The sequence below is a fragment of the Adiantum capillus-veneris genome, chromosome 4 (assembly GCF_014529385.1).
Source record: "Adiantum capillus-veneris isolate H3 chromosome 4, ASM1452938v2, whole genome shotgun sequence".
NCBI classification, from domain to species: domain Eukaryota; kingdom Viridiplantae; phylum Streptophyta; class Polypodiopsida; order Polypodiales; family Pteridaceae; genus Adiantum; species Adiantum capillus-veneris.
The window spans coordinates 117,646,499-117,670,646 of NC_140934.1; the positions used below are offsets into that span (position 1 = coordinate 117,646,499).

General features: G+C 46.2%; 1 long non-coding RNA gene and 2 pseudogenes across 1 annotated transcript; 2 read left to right on the plus strand and 1 right to left on the minus strand.

Moving 5' to 3' along the window:
• Positions 1–1,877: 1,877 nt before the first annotated feature.
• LOC147459873 (uncharacterized) lies at positions 1,878–3,239 on the plus strand (annotated as a pseudogene).
• Positions 3,240–11,720: 8,481 nt separating this feature from the next.
• On the plus strand, positions 11,721–14,383 carry LOC147459874 (uncharacterized). Its single transcript, XR_015187917.1, has 2 exons — positions 11,721–13,405; positions 13,515–14,383. It is a non-coding gene; the product is annotated as an uncharacterized LOC147459874 (long non-coding RNA).
• Positions 14,384–14,516: 133 nt separating this feature from the next.
• LOC147459875 (chaperone protein ClpC1, chloroplastic pseudogene) lies at positions 14,517–17,988 on the minus strand (annotated as a pseudogene).
• Positions 17,989–24,148: the final 6,160 nt, after the last annotated feature.

Below are 24,148 nucleotides of genomic sequence, written 5' to 3' on the forward strand. Positions count from 1 at the left end.
TAAACCATACAAAAACAGTTACATTGACTAAGAACCATAGTGTGTGTGTGTGTGTGTGAGTGTGAGTGTGAGTGAGAGTGAGTGAGAGAGAGAGAGAGAGAGAGAGAGAGCTTTTGGGTTTTTAAGAGAGCTCCAGGTTAAATATTTTGTTCCTGGTGAAATAGCACAACTAAAAGTGTTATGTAGGGATCGACGGTTGGGAGCGGAGTGGGAGAATCTCAAGGCGAGTGGACGGGCGGCCAAAAAAAAAGTCAAGGTCAATGCCCGTCATCCGAACCGAACACATGACCTACCTATTGAGAGGTAGATGCTCTAACCACGTGGGCACGTAGGTTTTGTTGGCATCCAAAGCGAAACAAACACGAACGTAAAAAGTAAACTCGATTAAAGCAAGTGGTAAAATCACGAGGCCTGGGAATGAAAAGGGCACATCAATCTAAGTTAGCTTTAACAATTAAATTTCGAGCTTAAGGTTTCTTTTTCACAAAAGCTATCCTTGGTGGACCATCAAACCAAGGCACCTTGAGATGATAAAGCAACACATTGGTTGATGTTTGGATGAATCAAGGCCTATGAGAAAAATCATCTCATTTTAATGTTCTTTTTTTGAGTTTATGGAAATACTAGTCAAGAGACAATGGCAATGAGTTTTGCTCTGTGTTTTTCAAGTTCCTACATGAGTACATCATATTAACCAACCGATGGCTTGAAAGCCAAATAACAAATCGTGTATGATATAAACATATTTGATAGCTTGTTGAACCAAATATTGTTTCTTAAGTTTTTTACAACCACCGAAGGTTTTAGCAGCAAGAGTGCTCATTACCATGCACTTATTTTGGCAAGTAAGCACCAACAAGTTGGAATCTTGGATGCATATTTAAGTTCCTGCATAGTTTTACTCTCCATGATCAGCACATTGCACAATAACTCCCATGGGGGTAGAGAGTATTGGTCACATTGTGGGTCCTGCAGGGAAGGAGATCTTGCAAGGAAGGAGTTGAGCCTTGGCAGCAATTGTCTCTTAGTAGAGTACAACGAGATAGATTTCCATGGCCAAAGGCAAGTTAGAGGCACACGTGTGGCCTAAGGCAACTGCAACAGGTGGAGGATGAGAGGAAACAAGAGGAGTTGGGCTTGGCCTGGTTTTTTTCTTTTGAGCAAGCAAAATATTATGTCCAGCAGCACGGGGGAGTGGGGGTAGTTGCTAGTCCATATTTTGTAATATTTATCTAACTAGCTACCCGCAATTGAACACTACCTTGGCTTCAACTTTTTGAGTGGAGGGTTGAGAGCAGATGGGATCTCAGAAGATGCTCGCTAACAGGGGTGAATGTAGCGACTAGGAGACAATTAATTACGAGTAGTATGCTGTTCACAGCCTATTACATAAAATCTACCAAGGTGTTGGACAAAAATGGGGACGATTGGACAAAGGGAAAGGGGGGGAGAGAGAGAATTCATGACTCTTGCAACGCGGCGAGGGAGGAGAGATCATCAAGAAAAGTTGTAGAGAGAGACAGAGAGAGAGAGAGAGAGAGAGAGAGAGAGAGAGAGAGAGAGAGAGAGAGAGAGAGAGAGAGAGAGAGAGAGAGAGAGAGAGAGACCCTCCCTCCATTTTTCATTTTTGTTGTAGATTCTTTTGTTTTCAATCATCTAATGACCTTCTCAATGGGAATGGTGATTCACACAGACAAAAGCTATCCAATTAGGAACCAATCAAGTCCTGGGAAGGAATTATTCCCTGCTCTCTAAAAATTAACACAATGTTGTAGGTAGATGCACCAGACATATTGTGGATCGACTATGCCATTGATGATGGTATGATGTAAAAACTACGCAGATGTTTAACACTCATCTCTATTGTATCTGAGGAGATGATGATTACAACATGGTATGATGGAGATAAGTTGCAAGAAGACATTGGCATTGACAGTTCTATAATGCCTTCACCTGCAACTGCATCGAGCTTTACATCATAGGTTGCTCTTGCACCTTATCAAACCCTCATTTCAGGTAATAGAGATGGCAACATGGCACTTCCTTCTTTGTGGATTAGTAGGCTTAAGCGTCGGGATAAACTAGAGGGTTTCAATGAAGAGAAGTCATCTTCCACTGACAGGAAATGCCATATGATATCAAAAGAGCAGGAAATCAATGCCATTGAGAAGGAACAAAGTGTGTGTGGACACGGGAGAGGGAGGGTAATCTCTTTGCACGTATTACTGAATAGCACAAGTTTCGAGCGGAACCAAGGTGCCACAATGTCAATGACAAATTATAGACATACTTATGGGGTTTTGCAAACTTCTAGTCGGGCCGTGGAAGGCAGAATCTCAGTTGCACATGGAGCACAGGTAGAGGGAAGCAGTTTTTTGGGAAGGCCCCCACTACCACGTGTGCATGGAAAGTGTGGATTTCCTCCTAGGTGTCCTGGTTACATTTCTCAAGGGATTTCTTCATCACTAGCATGCAAACTTTCCTCTTCAGCTATAGATGGTGGTATGTTTGCAATGGCGCCAAGGACTACCACTTCAAATAGCAAGGACACCTTACTGACAATAAACATCCTTAAAGTTCCTCTTTCGAAGAAGGGACGCCTTGCCCAGATTGCTTTGGATCAAGTCCAGAATGCTTTGGATCATGGAATCGAGGAAGAGCTCACTATGAATGGAAATTTGGATTGACACAAGCAACAGACGTCACTATAAATGGAAAATTTGGAATGACACAAGCAACACCTATTTCTGTATTAAATCCCTCGAAACAATGTGGAAGCCAAGATTCTAATGGGATGACCGTAACAATATTGGAAACATCTATATTGAAAAACCAAACTGTCTTAGAAACCACTAAACTTGATGGTGTCAAAGTGCAATTAGCACATAGAACCATTGGGCAGTTTTTTTCACAGAGAGGATCACTTTAAACGCAGCAATAGACTTTTGTGAAAGGTCATCAAAAGTTGAGGCTTCTCCCAGTGCCTCAAACGTGGCTACTTTCCCATGGGAAATGTTTGTTGAACCTGGCCAACCCTCTAAAAGTGCCGGACAAGAATTTGTGGAAGTGTACAATCGAGCTCGTAAAACGAGCTAAAGAATCAAAAGGAATCTAGTTTAATGACCAAGGTGGTTGATAATGATGCAGAAAGTTGTGCAGGCCTTGCTTCAAGAGGTGGTACATATGTCCAAAGCACATCAAATGCCTTGCATGAAGAAAGGACAAAATGCCGCGCGTGAGCGAAAGAAGGGGAGAAGGACTGCCATGTGCATAACTACATGAGATCATGTGTACTGTGTGTGTGTGTGTGTGCAACCGGTAGACACTCTCTGATTTGTTTTCATGAGATCGAGTTGCTCTCTCTCTATCTCTCTCACTCTCTCTCATTTGTTTGTAGCCGGGTGGACTTAGGTCTTTTGTTGGATGTTGGGGGGCTGAAATGGCACCTGTAATAAGCTAAGCAAGGGGGTAGGAGGATTTGTGTCCAATTGGATTAGGGGCCGACAATGTGGTCTTCACCATTGCAACTTGGATAGTACAAGAGGGCGATGACCAGAGCTCGTGAGGGCACTAGGTGTAGGCCTGACAGAAGCAAATTGCATGCTGGCAGGCGTCGAGGACTCCATGGCATCTTGCAGTGTCGATCAAAGTTCTGGGAGAGAGTGTGGCTTCTGTGCATCTCTGTTCACGGTTGTGTAGCATGGGAAGTGGGACGGGCCATCGATAGCGCAGAGGAAAGGATGGCAAGGGAGGATGTTGCGTGAGCGCAGATGTTGTGCAGACGTGATGGCGATGGGCTAGTAAATCCAATTTTCTTGAAATCTCTAGGATTCCCTCAATTCATGGCTTTCCCAATGTAGATGCCAATCCTTCAAATGAGCATCACAGTGGATCCTTAGACAACCCTCCACTAGCACTCATGACTCTTTATTAAATGTTGCAGCTCACTCACCAATCAAACATTTTCATTCTTTATTTTACTTTTTTAAATACATATGAGATTTTTCAGTAACAAAAAGGGAACACATCACTATGGACTTAGCCCTTTGGGCATGCCAAAAAGTAAACTCGTGGTCTTTAGTGGTGAGGGTTGGTCCCATCGCGTGGGCTTCCTTTAATATACCGTGTCATTATTCATACTAGTATGGCCAGCCGCCTTCGGCGGCCTCTCTCTCTCTCTCTTTACCGCGTGCAATTGGGCTTTTTTTCGTTTTGGACTTTAGCCTTCAGGTTGCAGATTGCAACATGTGTAAAGGGGAGCCCTTCTGCCATATTATGTTAGTAGATAGTGCTGAGGATGGTCCACTCATAGTCATGAGAACAACCTTCTCTTTGACTTAACACGAGCATGCCACATCCATACTCAACAACAATATATTGGGATGCGCAGCTCCACTGCTCTGGCACCGCCTCGTGTACCGGCCTCAAAGCCTTTTTGGCATGCCCAAAGGGCAAAGGCCATAGAGATGGGTCCTCAAAATTACATTTTAATTTTTGAATGTAAGAATTTAGTGATTGGTCGTAGAAGTTAGTGGGCATTCATCGAAGAGATAAACAGTGAGGGAGGAAATCTTTTCTCCACACCATCATTTTGGGGTACCCTGCCAACTTCTCATCATGATGATTATAAGGGAAGTATGTGCCACTTCCCCCAACTTTCCAGCCCCGTTTTCAAGTGATTACTTGCATCCCTTGTATTCGGCACTTTCTTATGATATTGATCATTCGTTCGCGTCCCTCATTCTCGTGTCCCTCTTGCGTTCAGTTTTCAAGTTGCGTTCTTGTACGTGTGTTTGCTTGCGTGCAGGTCCTGTTTGCATCGCAGGTGAGCCGGCGCGGCCCCGTTTCCGCGACGCCCCGAACGAGGGCGTCACACTTGGTATCAGAGCTTCGGCTCGAGTCCCCGCCGACCCGACGCCGGCCCGCGGCCCGTGGTTGTCACCACGTTTTCGGCCCGTCTGCCTCGTTTTTTTCACGTTTCCTCCGCGTTCTCAGCCCGTTTTGCCCCGTTTCACCACGTCCCTTGCGTGATTGCCCCATTTTGCCCCTTTCCTTGCGTTTTCTCCACGTTCCTCACAGTTTTTCACCGTTTTGCCTCGTTTGACCCGTGTTTTGTCCCGTTTTGACGCGTTTCTCCACGTTTTTCAGCGTTTTACCTCGTTTTGCCCCGTCTTACATCGTTTGGGACCGTTTTGAGCCGTTTTTTCGCAGTTTCGTCGTTTTGGACCCGTTTTTTTACACTGTGTAATAGTTTTCAAAGTTTCTTCAAGCTGTTTCTTGCAGTTTCCCAGTTTTTCGATATTTTTCTGATTTCTCCTTGGCTCCGGCCGCAAGAACACCCCAATGGCGGGAAATCAAGAAGATGAAGAAGGATACAGGACGGAACAGGAACTTCATAGAGCCCCGAAGAAGAACAAAGAGAAAAAGTCGCGACAAGACCACCAAGAGTCAATGGAAGAAAGACTAGAGGCACGCATCATGGCCTCCGTAGAACACCAAATAAACATGATGTCTGCCAATCTGAGCGACCTACTGCAAACACAGCTAGGCCAGCGACACGAAGACCGCCCGGGGCCCAACAATGTCAACACGCGGCGAAACACACAAAGACGACCGCGGCCCGGAAGATTAGAGACAGTCGACGAAGATGAAGACGACCAGGATGACCGAAGTGAAGGGCGCTACTACAGCCCTGAGAGAAATCTAGAAGATGAAAACAGACTGGGGAAATTCAAACCCCTTCCCCCAGAGAAATACAGAGGCCACCGCACCTCACTGACACTCAACAAGTGGTTCAGTGAGGTCGAAGACTACATGCAGTGGAACAACATAGGCAAACGCCGATGGGTGCAAGTGGCCAAAACCTTCCTGGCCGACGACGCTTATGTGTGGTTCTTCAGTGAACAACCATCAAAGCACTGGGAGGAATGGGAAGACTTACAAAGAGACATGCTCAGCTACTTTGTGCCAGAGAATGAAGGAAACAAAGTCAGAGATTCGTGGCGTGATCTATGCCAAGACGGCCCCATATCAGAGTACGTTGTCAAGTACCGCCGCCTGATGCTCCAACTTCCACTCATGCACACAGCAGACAGGCTACATGGATTGTTGTACGGCCTTAAACCTTGGGCCCAAAACCTTGGGCCCGTCGCGAGGTAGAGAAGCAGAATCCCAACACCTGGGAAGTAGCCGCCAACATGGCCGAGAAGCTACGAGATACAAACTCAACCCCAGGTGTCATTACACACAACCCTCGCCCCAACAATTTTGCCCCCAATAATTGGCCTAACCCACCTGCCGGGCGAGGCCGCGAGTTTAGACCCAGTTACAAAAGCAATGGACCCCGCTCACCACCATGCAGCTTTTTGGCGAGCAATTCTTACAACCCCACATCGAGCAGCTTCTCCTCCAATACTTACAAAGGCAACAATAACAACCCGCGCCCCGATCGTGTCTGGTGCCGTGACTGCAAGCTTGATCATGGCCCCTACTACCCTTGTGTACGCCAACGCAACCAAGCAGCCTCCTCATCTAGCAGGGTCAACACCCTCCAGATAGAAGAACCACCTTCCCCCCCCCCCCCGAATACGCGTCGAAGAACTGGCTAGCCCTGTGGCTAACCAGCAACCCCGGATTGGAGCAGTGTCCCTCCACCCGAAGTGCATGGCAGCGACGATAACAGACATTCAGAACTTATATGTTCAAGCAACAATTGGGTCCCAGAAGCAATGGATCATGGTAGACTCAGGCGCCACACACAATTTTCTCTCACCACAATGTGCCGCGCGCCTGGGCCTACGTCTCACCACCGTCAACGAAACGACAGTAAAGTTTGCCCAAGGAAAGAATAACAATGTCAAAGCAGCGCGTCAAGTCAGGATCGAGTTGGGTGAATTCACATGTCGACTGGATTTCATAGTGGTCCCAATGGACGATTTTGAGGCAATCATTGGTCTCTCCTTCAACGACAAGTACCTCATTGCACTACTAGGCATGAAGGTGGACCAATTACTGCTAAATAATCAGGGCAAAGCAGTGACAGTACAAGGCGCCAGACTCACAACAAGTCAAGCTTTCACCCGCCAGGCGCATCTGCAAACCAACTCGTCTCCCATCAACCGCCAAGACCCGGCTCAGTTAGCAGCGATGAAAGGCAAACAAAAAGTTTCAGAACACTCATCCCCCAGACTCAATCTCATGAGTGCAAAGCAAGCAGAGCGGGCCCTCAAGAAAGGAGCTCAGGTTCACCTCTGCATCATGCAGGCAAAGGAGCAGCCCACAGCAAGGCTCAACTCCATCAGCATCGAGCAGGCCAAAGTGGGTGACCCCTCGCTGACCCCCATCCTTCAAAAGTACAAGGATGTCATGCCTCCAGAACTCCCCCCCGGCCTACCCCCTCCCCGTCAAATTCAACATGAAATTGACCTCATCCCAGGTAGCACACCCCCGGCGAAGGCCCCCTACCGCATGAACGACACCGAGCTCAAAGAGCTCAAGAAGCAACTACAGGAATTGGAGGATCAAGGTTTCATCCGTCCAAGCAGCTCTCCTTTTGGGGCCCCAGTGTTGTTCGTCAAGAAGAAAGATGGCTCGATGCGGCTATGTGTGGATTATCGGGCCCTAAACAAAATAACTATCAAAAACAAGTACCCAGTCCCGCTCATGGAAGACCTCCTGGACAGATTACAGGGTGCCAAGTATTTCACGCGCATCGATCTCCGCTCAGGCTATCATCAAGTCCGCATCGCCCTCAAAGACATTGCGAAGACCGCCTTCCGCACACGCTACGGCTCCTGGGAATGGCTTGTCCTAGGTTTTGGTGTCACTGGCGGTCCTGGCACGTTCTGTAGAATCATACATGACAGTTTCCGGGACATGATAGATGATTTCCTCATCACATACATCGATGACCTTCTGATTTACAGCAAGACCTTAGAAGAGCACCAGAAGCATGTGGCAGCAGTACTCCAATGCCTCCGCGAACACCAACTCTATGCCAAGCTGGAGAAGTGTGAGTTTGCTGTGCAGAAAATCGAGTTCTTGGGCTTCATCGTCACATCCGAAGGCATTATGGTGGACCCTAAGAAAGTTGACGCTGTCATCAAGTGGGCTCCACCAACATCCATCAAAGAAGTCCGAGAATTTGTGGGTTTCTGCCAATACACCCGCCGATTCATCCGTGACTTCAGCAAGATTGCGGCCCCACTTACAGAGATCACAAAAGGCCACAAACCTTTTCAGTGGACACCCAGAGAAGAAGAAGCTTTTGAGAACCTGAAGATTTCCATGTGCAGTACCCCTGTCCTCCGACTGCCCGACTTCACCAAATCATTTGAAGTACATACAGATGCATCAGATGGTGCCATTGGCGGAGTCCTCATGCAAGAACAGCAACCCGTCGCCTACGAATCTCACAAGTTCACAGATGTAGAGACAAGATGGATGACATCGAGATCATCCACAAACCGGGCTCCACAAATGTCATGCCCGATGCACTCAGCCGAATGCCTACTCTCAATGCTATCTCCTCAGCAACCAGCACGCTACGCCAACGCATCCTCGACGCTCAGAAAGTTGATCCGGCTGTCCTCCGCATGCTCCACGACCACATCTCTGGTAGAGCAGCAGTGGGTCTCTTTGAAGTCAGAGATAACCTCTTCTATGCGCATGGAAAAATCTACATTCCCAATGACCCAGAGCTGAAGAAAGATCTCATGTGGGAGGCTCATGACTGCAGGCTAGCTGGACATGGGGGCCAGAAAAGATCTTATGACAAACTCCACCAACATTACATGTGGCCCAAAATGAAGGACGACGTAATCGACTACGTGCGTACCTGCCCAACCTGTCAACTGGTCAAAGCTCAACGAGTCAAGCCTGCTGGCCTCCTCCATCCCATGCCAACACCCTCCCGGTCTTGGGACATGGTAAGTATGGACTTCATCGTCGACCTCCCACCCTCCCACAGCCACACTACCATCATGGTGGTCGTCGACTACTTAACCAAGCAAGCTCACTTCATACCTGCAAAGCCTCCCGTCACAGCATACCAAGTAGCCAAACACTTCTTCGCCAAAGTCTTCAAATACCACGGCCTCCCCTTAGCCATAGTTTCTGATCGCGACACCCGCTTCCTCAGCGACCTTTGGCGCGAGCTGTTCAAGCTTCTAGGAACCCAGCTCCGTTTCTCCTCCGCCTACCACCCAGAAACCGATGGCCAGACAGAAAGAGTCAACCAAGGCATTGAAGACTACATTCGCAGCTACGTCAAAGCAGATTAGAAGGACTGGTCCGAATACATGGATGTCCTGGAATTCCACTACAACAACTCCATCCATAGCAGCACTGGCTACACCCCCTTCGAGCTCTCCACAGGTAAAGAAGTCATCACACCCCTGGCACTGGCAACCGGCGACGTGCATGCCCAGGATCTGGAATGTGAAGAGTTTCTTCAACAATGGCAAACCCGCATGCAAAGGGCAAAGCAAAGTCTCGAGCAAAGCAAGGTACGCATTGCCAAATATGCCAACCAAAAGCGCAGGCCGGCCGAACTCCTCCAAGAAGGTGACTTAGTACTCGTCAGCTCCCAGAATATCACCCTCCCTCCAGGCCTCTCCCCCAAGTTCAACCACCGCTACTATGGGCCATACAAAGTGCTGAAGTCATACAACGACATCACCTACAAGCTGGACCTCCCATCACACATCAACATCCACAACGCCTTCCATGTAAGTCTACTCAAAAGGTTCGTGCTGGATCACACCTATGGAAGAAGCCTCCCCGAATATGTAAAGGATGGCCCGCCAAATGAGCCGGAGGCCATCCTAAAGTCGTGCTTCGGGCGCCGGGGACAATTATTCTATGTCAAATGGCGAAATCGCCCTATGACGGAATGCACTTGGGTACCTGAAGAAATCATGCTCCGACTTGGGAGACCCCTTGTGCTGCGCTTCTACAACATGCCAACTGAAGAGGAGGACAACCCACTAAATGACAACCACATAGAGTAGTCCTCCCTCCCACTTTGTAACTAGCATCACCCTAGGTAGCTAGACAATTTGGTGGCAACATCTAACTCCCCTCCTTGTAAATATCCGCCCCAAAACCTCGGCATCAATTTTTGTATCGACACTCCTCAAAACCCCGGCTTGACGTGGGTGTCAAGCTCTCTCAACCCGGGGGTGTATATAAGGGAAGTATGTGCCACTTCCCCCAACTTTCCAGCCCCGTTTTCAAGTGATTACTTGCGTCCCTTGTATTCGGCACTTTCTTATGATATTGATCATTCGTTCGCGTCGCTCATTCTCGTGTCCCTCTTGCGTTCAGTTTTCAAGTTGCGTTCTTGTACGTGCGTTTGCTTGCCTGCAGGTTTCGTTTGCATCGCAGGTGAGCCGGCGCGGCCCCGTTTCCGCGACGCCCCGAACGAGGGCCTCATGATGATGGTGGGTTACAGCCCTGCGCTAAGCGCTCCACAGGTCAGAGGTTGGCTCTCAGCTAGCCGGAAGTGGGATCGAATTTTAAAACCTGGTAGAGCATTCTCGTCACCAACAACTTACGCCCCCACTCAGCCTCCACGTACCTCCTCCTCTACAGCACCAACGGCGTTTGGTATCTAGTAATTCTCTCAAAACCCTTGCAAGCTACTAGCCAGTCCAGCATTAGAGGATGACGGCCTCCTCTTTTGGCCCTTCCTCACCGCTCCTGCCTTCAAGCTTAGCCCCATCTCCTCTTAGCCATCCGGGTTTCACCCTTGGCCTCCACTTCATGGGTGGTTTCCATGGCTAGGTCTTCTCGAGCTCTAAGCTGCAGAAACTACAAAAAACCTTCAAGATAAGGCTCATAGTTTGTGGGATGATGGGGTCAACGAGCTTGCATGCATTGTAGAGAGTGTGAGATGAGATTCTGTTGGGGGCAACATGAGCGAGTTAATGCAGTAGGTGGTAAGCCCTCACATGAGTGAGTTAGTGCACCCTGCTCATTTCTCTGCTGATCTAGAAAATTTACCTTATAAAAATCAAATGGCCCGCTAAAGCTCTACCAATTTATTTCGTTATTTGGAGCTATCACTTCATTCATTGCGACACGTTTAATTTCTTGTCCCTTTTAATTGCTAATAAGTTGTCGAGATAGTTTTGAGCATATTAGAGTTATGATATCACTTCCTTATTTTTTGCGGTTCTGGTTTTCGATCGACAGTAATATAAGTGCATCAATTGTGTGTTGAACAAGGGTCTATTGATGAGTAACATGATTGTCACCATTTACAATTTTGAAACCTCAAGTTGCATTTGATTTTTTTATCGCCTTTTACTTGTTCCACTTGACCATGTATATGTTACAATTGATCTAGTTATTGATGATAGAATGCCAGGTCTGTTGAGATCTACTTGAGGTGCATTCTGTTGCTTTTGAGGAACTTTAGGAATTTCTCATGTCTTGTCATTTAATCAGACTCTTAATTTCTAGTCCAGGCTCTTATACAATGAAAGGAGATGTGGTTCATAAGATTTTGGAGTCTCTGGGTCCCTTGCTTACAATATTGCAACCAGTTTTGGTAATGATGGCCATCATTGCTGAGATTCAGGTATGTAGTCGCGGATATATGCTCGAAAGCGAGAGGCTTTTTTCCTCATCCAGGACAAAGTGATTGTGAATGAACCACTGAGGCGTGGATAAAGGGCGGTGGTGTTGAATCTTGAGAAGGAATCACCACAGTAGGGCGCCCATGCCTCTTTGATGACCGTCTACTAGCACTTGAAGTCCATCCAGGCATGACCGTAGCCATCATGCTGCTGTAATTAGGCTTGCCAATTTGGAGGACTGTTGGATTTTTTGACGTGCGTGGAGGCCTAGCTAGTGACCCACATAGTGGAGGGTTTGCCCTCTGTGCGAAAGTACAACAGACTTAGAGTTGGAGCGAAGTAAAAGAGAGACAGGATTTTGGGCCCTTGAGATGAACTGGTTCATTAACTTAAACACACATGCGTCTAGTTGTGAGAAAAATTTTGTCCAACACCTAAAGATCCGGACTGTTCGAGTTTATCTTTTTGGTCGTAGTTTACTTCTCCCTCTGTCCAAGTTTCATCGTCATCATGCATTTACTTTCCATCATACACATGGGAGGGTTGTTTTCCAGCATGGTCACCACACACACATGTGAGGTGAGCGATAAGTTACCTGGAGGAGGCCAACTCCAAAGGGAAGACCGAAGCAAGTCCCGCAGTACTTGGGCCTCTGAACAAAGGTACTTGGTCGCTGTCACACCCAAATCAAGTTGGCGAAATGGGTCTCTCAAGGGATTAGTCACGGCCCTAAGAGTGTAGATAATTATGGACTCTCATAGTCCAGAGAGGAAACTAGTGACAAAAGCGTCGTGCCTTCGGTTTCTGGGTGCATAGTCGTGGTCGTTCTTCTTGTATACTTTTTTGGTGTATGAGAGGAGTGGCCGGGCGTGCCCTACCCGACTCCGAAAACAAAACAAAAACATGGGAGGGTTGGATAGGCTAGGACGCATGTTGGGTTCAAATCTTGTGAGGGGCACTACCTAAGCGCCACATTTTTCCAATCCCAATCGTCGATCCCCCTCACTCAAATGATTTCATCACTTGTTTAACATTTAACATGGTTGCAAAGCAGAACAAAGGCCGTCTAATTGCGACCCGAGAACAGTGACGGATAAAGCTCAAGCTTTTGCAGACATGCAGTAAGCCAAGTGCAGGGCTCTTTCTTCAGCACACATCTTAGAGAATTGCCATTCTCACTATGTCGTCTCGCAGACCGCATTGGCCTGAAAGGGCTCAGGCAAGCAAGCACTAGGTCCTCGTCTTGGGCCACCGCCTGTTTGAAAGAACTGCCTTCATCACAGGATATGTTTGAAAGGGGCGACAGACCAAGTCTACAATGTTATGAAGAAATGTTGCGACTGCCTTCTATGAATTCCAAGAGATTTTTCGCTAATTGAAGCAGCCATCTAGATATGTCTTGATGTGAGGTTGCTAGCAGGGGAATTAAGGCTAACAGGCTGCTAGAATGTTTTAAACAAATGCAGCATACGAGTATCCCATCAGAGATAGGGACACATTTGATACCTCATCACCATGTGCAGAGTGTTTTGCAGACTTTCCGTTTTGACAATGTCGACCCTGAGGAATGCATCGATTGGTTGCAGAGGTTACACACAAGAAGATCAAAGTGCGGAAGCGCTGAAAGTCTTTGAGCAATTGCAACATCCTTCTTTGCCTGCTGGATTTTTGCACAAGCCATCTAGGTCATATGTGAAAGAGAAGATTCTTTTACATGATTGGACCTCCCCTAGCATGGTCAACTCTTCTTGGATTTTCTGAACAACTAGCCACATGGATGACCATCCTTAACTACTTGGATGCCTTGGATTGAGCTGCTGCAAGTAGGTATTTCAAGTCTCATGAGAAATGTTGTGACTGCCTTCTACGAATTCCAAGAGATTTTTCGCTGAGAGATTTGAGGACTTTTACTGTAGTTTTTCATTATTGCAGGGCTCAAGTTGTCCGTACATTGGACATGTGCAAGTGTAAGAGTTTCAGTCAAGTTAACTGACACTTCCTTCTTCTAAAGATTCCAAGTTAAGTAGCTCTATTTCTTTAGCCTTTGTAACTTTGATGACCTGAGAGGTTGCCTTTACCTGTACTTAAAAATTGTTGCCGCATGTGGACGAGTATGTCTTCGGTTAAAGCCATCCAAGATATTGTCATGCTCTCAGTAGGTGTTCTACTGGTTCCCATATAAGCAGGTGATCAGGCAAAGGAATTGCAGGTGGTTTCCACAATAGCAGGGATTTGAACGATTAGTTGGTGAAAAGGTCATGGGCTTGGAGGTATCATATTGTTTTATTCCTATTATTGTAATAGCAGTGCCTAATGGTGGCTCATCATCTGTGTATCTCAAGATTTTTCCTTTGTGGCATAGACAGGGCTAAGACATTGCAAACTTTTTCAAGTGCGGTAAGAAGACTTTAGAAGGTCAGATTTTTGGTGAGAAATGTGGCAAGGAGAGTAAGGAAAGTGAGGTTTTGGCAGATTTGGGTAAAGGAAGTTCTATCATACTGCTAGTTCCATTTAGAGTACAAGGGAGTCTGTGAAGTGTGTCTGTACATACTCAATTTACCTTTCATTAGCCAGGCAAGCAGCAAGTCTTTTTTGGAGGCTGTCTATATGCTTTGAGGTGCACCTACTCGGGTATTTTATGTTCAACCTCATGAGAAGCGATGATAAGGTACCTACCATAGCATCCTTTACTACGTCTTCTGCTAATTTGTGCTGCTTTTGTAGTTGTGGCTAGTTGGTCGCTTCTGTCCATGACATTTCTTGAAAACCTCTCCCTTGTGAATAAAGAGTGGTTTTATGCATTTTCCTCTAACAATATTTCCCCATGGCTCATTTGTGTATACATGACATAGAGTAGCTCTAGGAACAATTATTCTTCTCGCGTCTAGAATAGATTTCTCCAATTTTCAGTTCACCAATACAATAAAGATGCAGCTGGCAACCACTTTGCGTATGTGGAAGCGCGAACGAGAGAGGCAATGCTATCAGAACCTCATTTGGATGTCATGGATGTTAGACAACTTTTTGTAATAAGGGTGAATTTAGCCAAAGGCTTAGAAGAATATCCCTCACCTTTAGCTAAAATATCCCTTAATCTATGCAATTAATCCCTTTGATTTGGCCCTTCAATTAGCACATAATTTAGACCTGAAGTTTAGCCATTGATTACCAAAAGCCTCTCTATATAATCTCTCACAATGGACATTTCCTGAAAATTGAAGGACAACAGATAGATGCCATTGCTGGTGTGATTCTTGTTTTGAAAGCAGTTAAAGGAAAAAATTCTTCATATTACTCTACACTTGAAGAACAACAGATAGATGCCATTGTTTTGAAAGCACTTAGGAAAAAGTTCTTGTTTATAGTAATTTGAAGCAAACATAGGTCCCATAAAGGTTTTCCGATCACAACACATCAACACTTGGCTCATCGATATCCTCTTTCTCTGTTGCACTAGCAGGAGACTTTATAACACCGGCAATATCAACGATGGCAGAATCACCCTCCTTCAGATGCCCTGCCAGCATGTGCTCTGCCACAGTGTCTTCGAGAAGCATTGTGATCGCCCTTCGGAGGGGCCTAGCTCCATAGGCAGGGCAAAAGCCTTTGCGCATGATCTCGTCTCGAAGCCTGTCACTCACCTGGACCTTGATCTTCATGTTCGCCTTCAAGTGCTTGACCGTGTCCCCAATCATGAGATTTGCGACCTGCCGCAAATCCTCTTGAGAGAGGGGATTAAACACAATAATCTCATCCATCCGGTTCAAGAATTCGGGCTTGAAGCACTTCTTGAGCTCGGCTTCCACAATGCTATAATTGTGAGAATTCTTGCCTTGCTTGCCATTAGGAGATGTAAAGGAGTCATTAACTAGCATCTCTGCATGGAATCCAATAGTGCTCTGGCCCCCGGCATGAAATTTTAGAAGGGCGCTGCTGCCTGCATTGGAAGTCATGATGATGAGTGTGTTCTTGAAGTCCACAACCTTGCCCTCGCTGTCCGTGAGCCGGCCGTCCTCCAGGATCTGCAGCATGAGGTTGAACACGTCGGGGTGAGCCTTCTCTATCTCGTCTAAGAGCACGATGGTGAAAGGGCGTCTTCGCACAGCCTCTGTGAGCTGACCACTTTCATTATAGCCCTCATAGCCTGGTGGTGAGCCGATAAGCTTGGATATACTATGCCTCTCCATAAACTCGCTCATGTCGAGCCTGACCATGGCGTCCTTAGATCCGAAGTAGAAGAATGCAAGTGCTTTTGTGAGCTGAGATTTGCCGACACCTGTGGGCCCGCAGAAGATGAAGCTGGCAATGGGTCTATGGGGGTTTCGGAGGCCAACACGAGCTCGCCGCACGGCTTGGCTGACTGCTCTTATGGCTTCGTCCTGTCCAATGATTCTGCGATGCAGCTCGGCCTCCATCCTGAGCAGTTTCTCTGACTCTTCAGAAGACAGATTTTCTACAGGAATGCCTGTCCAGGCTGCTACAATTCGCTGGATATGGGCTGCACTAACTACATCGTGAGCTGGCCTGCATAACATATTTAGTGGGTTGCAGTTGATGATCTCTCCACCAACTTTCAATGTGCATATTAGTGATGGGTCTTGCGATTCTACAAGTGATCTGGTGCTAATCTTGTATGCAGAGCTAGAGATAGCTGCTGAGCTGCTTCCGTGTGCCTTCGCTTGCATACGCACATAGGAGCCGGCCTCGTCGATGAGGTCAATGGCTTTGTCAGGAAGGAACCGGTCAGGAATGAACTGATCAGAAAGCTCTGTGGCTGCAACAAGAGCCTCCTCCATGTACTGGACTTTGTGATGGTCTTCGTAGCGTGGGCAGAGGCCCCTGAGTATGCGAATAGTCTCTTCCACAGACGGAGCAGGCACATCCACGAGCTGGAAACGCCTCTCCAAAGCAGGGTCTTTCTCCATATATTTCCGGTATTCCTTGAGAGTGGTCGCTCCGATACACTGAAGCTCTCCACGCGCGAGTGCTGGTTTCAGGAGGTTGGCGGCGTTCATGGTGGACTCACCGGTGCCAATGATTGTGTGAATCTCATCGATGAAGAGAATAATGTGACTGTTGCAATTGTGAATCTCATCCATGAGCTTTTTGAGGCGCTGCTCAAGCTCGCCTCTAAACTTTGTGCCGGCGAGAAGACGTGCGACATCCAAGCTCATCACCCTCTTGCCAGTGAGCGCGGGGCTTGCAGTGCCATTCACAATCATCTGTGCCAGGGCCTCGGCGATTGTAGTCTTGCCGATGCCTGGCTCACCTACCAGGCAGACATTGTTCTTGCTTTTACGACCGAGGGTCTGAACGATTCGTGCAATCTGGGCTTCTCTGCCAATGACTGGGTCAAGTCTTCCTTGTATAGCAAGCTTGGTGAGGTCTGTACAGAAGGCTGTGACCGTTTGCATATCCATTGAGTTGAGTGCTATGTGATCGGCAGAATCAACATCAGTGCTGGCCTTGTTGACTGTTTTACTGTCATGAGGTTTGTCCATCTTTGGAGGTTCCTGGCTCAGGTTAAGTGTCAATTGTTCCTGGAGTTTGTTGACATCCACTCCTAGGGCCCTGAGGGAACAATGTTTTGCAATAAAATCTCCACCCTGGACTTGCTCGAGCTGAAGCAGACCAAGCAGCAAATGCTCGATGCCCATTGAGCCATGGCCAAGCTTTTGGGCTTGTTGGTGCGATAGTTGCAGCAGGTGCATAGCGCTGTGAGCGGGATGAAAACACACTCAACACCTCTATAACGACCCGACACACACTCTTGGAATGATACACACACTATGGGGCACCACTCGGCTTACACAACACACTTGGCCGAGACGGGGAACATACCTCTGGAGTGAGAGGAGAGAGACTATCCACTTAATCACTCCACATACACACCCAAAAAACTCAGTTCAAAAGAGGAGAATTTCTGATGTTTAGATACAATTGAGCTTGGGCCAACACCAATGGCGCAAATATCTCACACAATATGGGTAAAAGATACCATATATAATCACAAATTGAAGTAGAAGCTTTGCTCATAGAAGAAACTTACACAACAAAAACAACACAAAAAGAGTGAGAAATTTGGCAAAATGGATAGCGCCGTCGCGTCCGGAACGGTCCAAAACTCTAGTCTACAATGTCAAAGTGCTCAAATCCGACCTCGGATGAGCAGTTTAGGGCCAAAACAAGCTTCAAAAACACCAAAAACACACTTGAGACTATTCCTCCTCTGCTCTCCACGTTTTTTTGGTCTTCTCTCTCCTTTTTCGGTTCCCACACTTAGCTTTATTAGTTGGGCACCCGTGGCCTTTTAAATGACCTCAAACGAACCTCGAACATGCTAAAAACTGACCTTGTAGTGCATAGTTGTCACCTTTTTTGCATCATCCGCACACGTGACACTCAGTTTTTTCAAATAATGTATCCCGTAACCACGTGAAGTGGTCCCAAAAAGTGGTCCTCATGATGACCTTTCTGCATAAGTATCACATGAAAACACTCACGTCGTGTCCATACTTCTCCGCGTGCAAGTATTGATCCCGTTCGATCTCCTGACGCCACTCGATGCCATCTGACGTACTTGCTTATCTCATGTCGTCGGCCCGCGGATAGCTTCCTCGAGAAGTTTTACGCGCTACCAACTCTTCCTTATTGTAGAAAAAACACAGTGGTACTGGTAATAGTGAAAATTGATGCACTATGTACACCTTGTCCTACCTATACACATGTTGGCTCCACGTAACCACCTGGCTCTGAAAAATGGGCAATTCTTTATTTGATGCACCATGCATGTATATGTACATATGCGTAATCTCTTGCTCCAAAAAACTTCTGACATAATTTGCCCACCCCTTAGCCTACTAGATCATTCATGATGAGCAGCAGCAAAGAGAGATATGAGACTCGCCGCATCACAGGTCTCCTCATCCCTCACCAACACTGTTTGATCCACATACAGCTCATCTTGCTCCACCATCATCAATCTAGCATGATACAATTTAAGACGCAATCCATTTACTCTTGACTTATGTAGAACACCATCCAGGTTAGCCAGTTGATATGTGCCATTTGGAAAACACTCCACTACCTTGAAAAGGCTTTCCCACTTAATTTGAAACTTCTTTTGGAAGGTGTTGTCCAGCTTACTGTTGTAGCACAAAACCAAGTCATGTTCTTTGATACCTTTACTTTTGACCTTTTCATTTATCTTTGCCAAAGCCTTATCCTGTATCTGCTCATAATGCTCTAATGCGCTCATCTTATCCAACTGGACCTCTTGTAACTGCAGGAGCCTCTCTTTGAATGCATCACTAGGCGGCCCAAGCAACTCCTCTAACATCTTGACCGCAGGCAACTCTACCTTTACAGACAATAGTGCTTCCTTTTCATACACCAAATGAAATGGAGTAAACCCTGTACCTGTCTTCACCGAAGTACGATAATCCTATAATGCACTAGGCAATTCCAAATCCCAATTCTTTCCTTGGTGCTCTATCACTTTAGAAAGAATTTGTACCAACTCACCATTGAGTCTTTCATTTAAGCCATTACACTGCGGGTAATAAGGAGTGGTATGCTGGTGCCTAATCTTCATCTTTGTGCATAAGAAGTTTAGCAGTTTAGCTTTAAATCTTGGTCCTTTATCTGAAAGTAGCTCTAATGGCACCCTAAACTTGCAACATATTTCATAATACACAAATTTTTCCACATCCTTTGCAGTGATTTGTTTTACTGTTATAGTCTCTGTCCATCTAGAGAGATAGTCCACTGCCGTCAAGATATAGCTTTTGTCCCTGCTTGTGATAGGTAACGGGCCTATTGCATCAATCCCTCACTTTTCAAACACATCAAACGCCATAATGGTTTTTTGTAGCTCTGGCTTCAATACTCTCTTCCCAAGTGCTTGACACCTATTGCAAGACCTACACCAATGGTGAACATCCTTGTGCAAACTATGCCATACATACCCCTCTTGCAAAATCTTATGCAAGGTGATTTTTAGAGCAAAATGGCCACCACATGCGCCTTCATGATTCTCTTCCAACACTCTGTAAAGCTCCTTCCGCCAAGGTACACGTCTCAACACGAGATCAACCTCTTTCATGTATAAGACATCACCAATCAATTTGTACGTGTATGCTCTACGCACAAAGCCATACTTATTAGAATTCTGAATCTCCTTTGGAATGATTCCTGTTAGCAAAAACTCCTCTTCCTGAGCCAAACTTTCTCGGCCATGATAAAGAGGTAAAGTGGTCCTCAACACAAATAGCTCCCCAATCATGCCTTGAGCTGCTTCATATGCCTCTCCATTTAGAGCACGTTCAATGTGTCTGATGATCCATGCTTCAAACTTTTTTAACAGGCCTTTAATTCTGAAGCACATTTCCTTCAATGAGGTGTTCTTGCTCTTCCACACACCCAGCACTTTCTTCACCACTAACAAGGCATCACCTTTTATGCTCAAGCTTCGAACCCCATGCTTCAAACAAATGTGTAATCCGGCTTCCAGAGTAGCATATTCAGCCTCATTGTTACTATGAGCATCCAATTTGAACCCTCTCTTGCATACTAGCTTCCCCTCTGGATCGTAATGTGCTATACCCCCTGAAGCTGCATCATGGCTCTTTCTGTATGAACCATCAAAGAGCAACACATGTGCATTGCTGATCTGTGGCACTTCTTCAACTACCTTTCTCACCACCTCTTCCTTAACAATAAGGGGATTCTCCTTGTAGGTCAACAAATCAGCTAGGGTAGCCCTTGTACTATCTTCCACTAGAAAAGAGAACTCAAACTCTTGCAGCTCAATTATCCATTTCTTCACTACATTTGACATGTTAGTACCATTAATTAACTATGGCAAAAAGGCATAACTCGTCAAGAAAACAAAAGGCCGTGGTAGCAAGTAATGACGAAATCGTCGACAAGCAAATATTACACTGGCCATCATTAGCTCTACTTCCGAGAACTTTCTCTCCGCTACCAACTTCACTCGGCTTGCACAATACATTGGCCTCATATAATGGCTGCCCTTTCCCTTTTGCAATAGCATGGCTCCAATGGCATCATCCCCTACTGATGGATTTACATAAAACACTCTCTCCCAATCAGGAGCCTGCATGACTGACAACCCCCCTAACACCTCTTTCACCTCTTGAAACACTTCTTCACACTTGTCATCCCATTGCAATGGATCATGCTTTGCTACTTGCTGTAATGGATAAAGAAGCTGCGAAGACAATGGAATAAACCGTGCCATGTACTTCACTTTGTGTATAAAAGTTGCCAATTGCTTCGTACTCGTAGGTGATGGAAGAAGAATAATAGACTTAACCTTATCTGGATCAATCTCAATGCCATTTTTTGACACCATATGGCCCAATAACTTCACCCTTGGCTGTGCTAGATGACATTTCTTTGGATTTAGTTGTCCTCCACATTCATTATATCGAGCCAATACTATCTGCAGCTTTTCATGGTGTTCAGCCCTACTGCTATAAACACAGAAGTCATCCATAAAAGCTTTAACACAACTACGAATGAATGGTTCCAACACCCAATTTGCTCTCTCTTGATAGAAGGAAGGTCCATTTGACAACCCAAATGGCAGTACCGTGTAGCAATAGCAGTCCCATGGCGTAATAAAAGTGGTCTTTGTGCGGTCTTTAAGAACAATCTTCAATTGAAAATAGCCTGAAAAACCATCACACACACTGTACCTCTCATAACCTGCCACTGAATCCAAGATTTGATCGATGAATGGAAGAGGATATGGGTCCTTCTTAGTGGCTGCGTTTAAGGATTTAAAATCTACACAAATTCTCCACTTCCCATCCTTCTTTGGACTGACTACAACTGGACTCACCCATTCTGTGGCCTCCACAGGGACTATGAACCCTGCCTTCAACAACTTGTCCACATCTTCTCGCAAGGCTTCCATTTGCTCTTGACCCATCCTTCTTAGTCTTTGCCGCACTGGCTTAGCACCTTCTTTCAGCTCTATATGCATCTCTTCACCCTTGAACCCTCTGATCTCTTCATATGAAGTAATGAACAAATCAGGAAAACTAGCCGATATGTGCAAATATATATCCTTCTCCATAGCTGAGAGGTCTCCACTGATTATTTGTGTCATCAATTCCTGCTTCTTTGACAACTCAACCTTGGTTTGCATCAGCCCTTCAATCACTTCATAAGGTCCTTCACTTTCATCTTCAACCTCATTCGCAAATGCAACTAAACCAAACTCTTGGATTTCTTTGTCCATCAAAAGAAATGCAACATCAGCATTCTCATCACTGCTGGTAGTGCTATCACTGTCCTCATCTGTCATCGTGGAAGAGTCTTCATCACTAAACTCATCCTCATCTTCATAAAGCTCCTCTAATCGTTTCCTTGTGTCCATATTATAAAGCTTCTTGGTACCTGTCTTTCCATAGAGGCTAATCGTACCATGTCGCCAATCTTGAACAGCTCCCACTGCACGTAACCATGGTCTGCCTAGTATAATAGGATATGCTCTCAACCCTGTTGGCATCACATGAAAATCAACCATTGCCTTTGCATCATATGCCTCCACTTCTAAGCTCTTTACAACACCCAAGCATTTTACTTTTTGATGGTTTGCCAATCTGATCCGAAAACCTGACACCCCAGCCACTGTGAGACCTATCTTCTCAACGCATGAGTGTGTTATGACGCATATTTGGGCTCCGCCATCCACATAACCTTGTCCCAAAATTTTTCTTTTATGCCACACATCTACTATTGGACAAATGTCTAGTAGCTCATCCATTGCCAACACCTTTACTGAACCTCTCTTTGGCTCTTTCTCCATTGAGTTAACCATCCTCTTCCACTGTCGCTTTAGTTTAGGCACTATCTCTATAAGCTGCCCAAAAGTAATATCTGCCTTCCTGCTCGTCAGATCCTCCTTCAAGTCATAGCTTAATTGTCCATCCCCTAGTGGAAAATCTGAAACATGAAACTTTCGACGAGCTCTCTTTTTGTTCTTGGCCTTGACATCCTCGCCTTCATGGCTCTTTCCTTTCTTCTTACTAGGACCTGGGGCACTTCTTCCTTCCTTATCATGTGTGGTCCTCTTCTCAATAGGCATCACTAATGTATCCTTTAGCTTTGATGCCTTCTCCAAGGTGACTACACTTAGCACTTTTGTCTTTCCCTTTTCCTCCTGGGTCAGTCCACTGGTTCCTTCGTCTCCCTTAATTTCGATGCCATAATCATTTGACCTAGTTAGCACCTGTCTTGTCAATGGATACATGTCTCCCCCCATCCTTGGTGGATTATCACATGGCGGCTGATGTGATCCAACTCTCCACAATTATAACATGTGGGCGTCTGCCTCCAAAACCTACCATTGCTTTGTCCAACACCATTCTTAGGCCTTTCTTTACTTCTTGGCTGATTTGCAAACCTCCCTCGACCTCAATTATTTCCCACTTGACCTAGCATGTTTAGGCTGAGATTCTTCATCAAATCTACCACTTGTCTCATGTCTTGTCTTAGCCCATCATCTTGCACTGATGTAGTGACCACTGCTGGCATAACCTGAGTAGTAACAAGAACCACTGGTTCATGATGAACCCCTGACATGCAACCTTGTAAAGACTCTATAGGTTGAAATTTAGACCTCATGGGCAAAGACTCCACCCCTAGCTGGCTCATTTTTCTCAACTTCCACTCTTTGTTCCTTGCTACCTCTAGTGCATCTTCATATGTCCTAGGCTTCTTTAGCTCCACTCTCCAACGTATATTCTCCCAAAGACCAGCCAAGAATATACGTTGACTGTTTTACTGTCATGAGGTTTGTCCATCTCTGGAGGTTCCTGGCTCAGGTTAAGTGTCAATTGTTCCTGGAGTTTGTTGACATCCACTCCTAGGGCCCTGAGGGAACAGTGTTTTGCAATAAAATCCCAACCCTGGACTTGCTCGAGCTAGAGCAGACCAAGTAGCAAATGCTCGATGCCCACAGAGCCATGGCCAAGCTTCTGGGCTTGTTGGTGCGATAGCTGCAGCAGGTGCATAGCGCTATCTGTGTATATGGTCACAAAGTCGGGAGTTGCAGTTTCATCCATTGTAATATCGATTGATGAGCGCATATTGGGATAGAGGTGTTGTACAAACCGGCCAACAAGCCGCATGAGATGATTCACGTTGCCGTGCAGGTATGCGAGCCCAAGAGCTTGAGAGCTGATGGAGAGTTTTTCAGAGGGGTAATCCTCATGCTGATCAGAGACCAGGAGGAGGAGAAGGCCAAGCAGGATGTGGTCACAGTCAAGCAGGCAATGGCCAAGACGATGTGCGGCCTTCTTTGCAAGCTGCAGCACTTGAACTGCTATTTCTGACAGCTGATGCAATACGAAATGGGCCTCATCGCCCGTTGCAGCCGATGCTCGGGCGATAATTAGTTGGTGATCATGTCGTACATTAGTTCGATAAGTTGTTCTGAAACGAATTGATGACGAGGTGCCGAGCGTCTCGAACCGCGGGCGAGTCCTTATCACGGTCGCGGTGGTCACTAGCTGTAATGGCGGCAAGCCCAG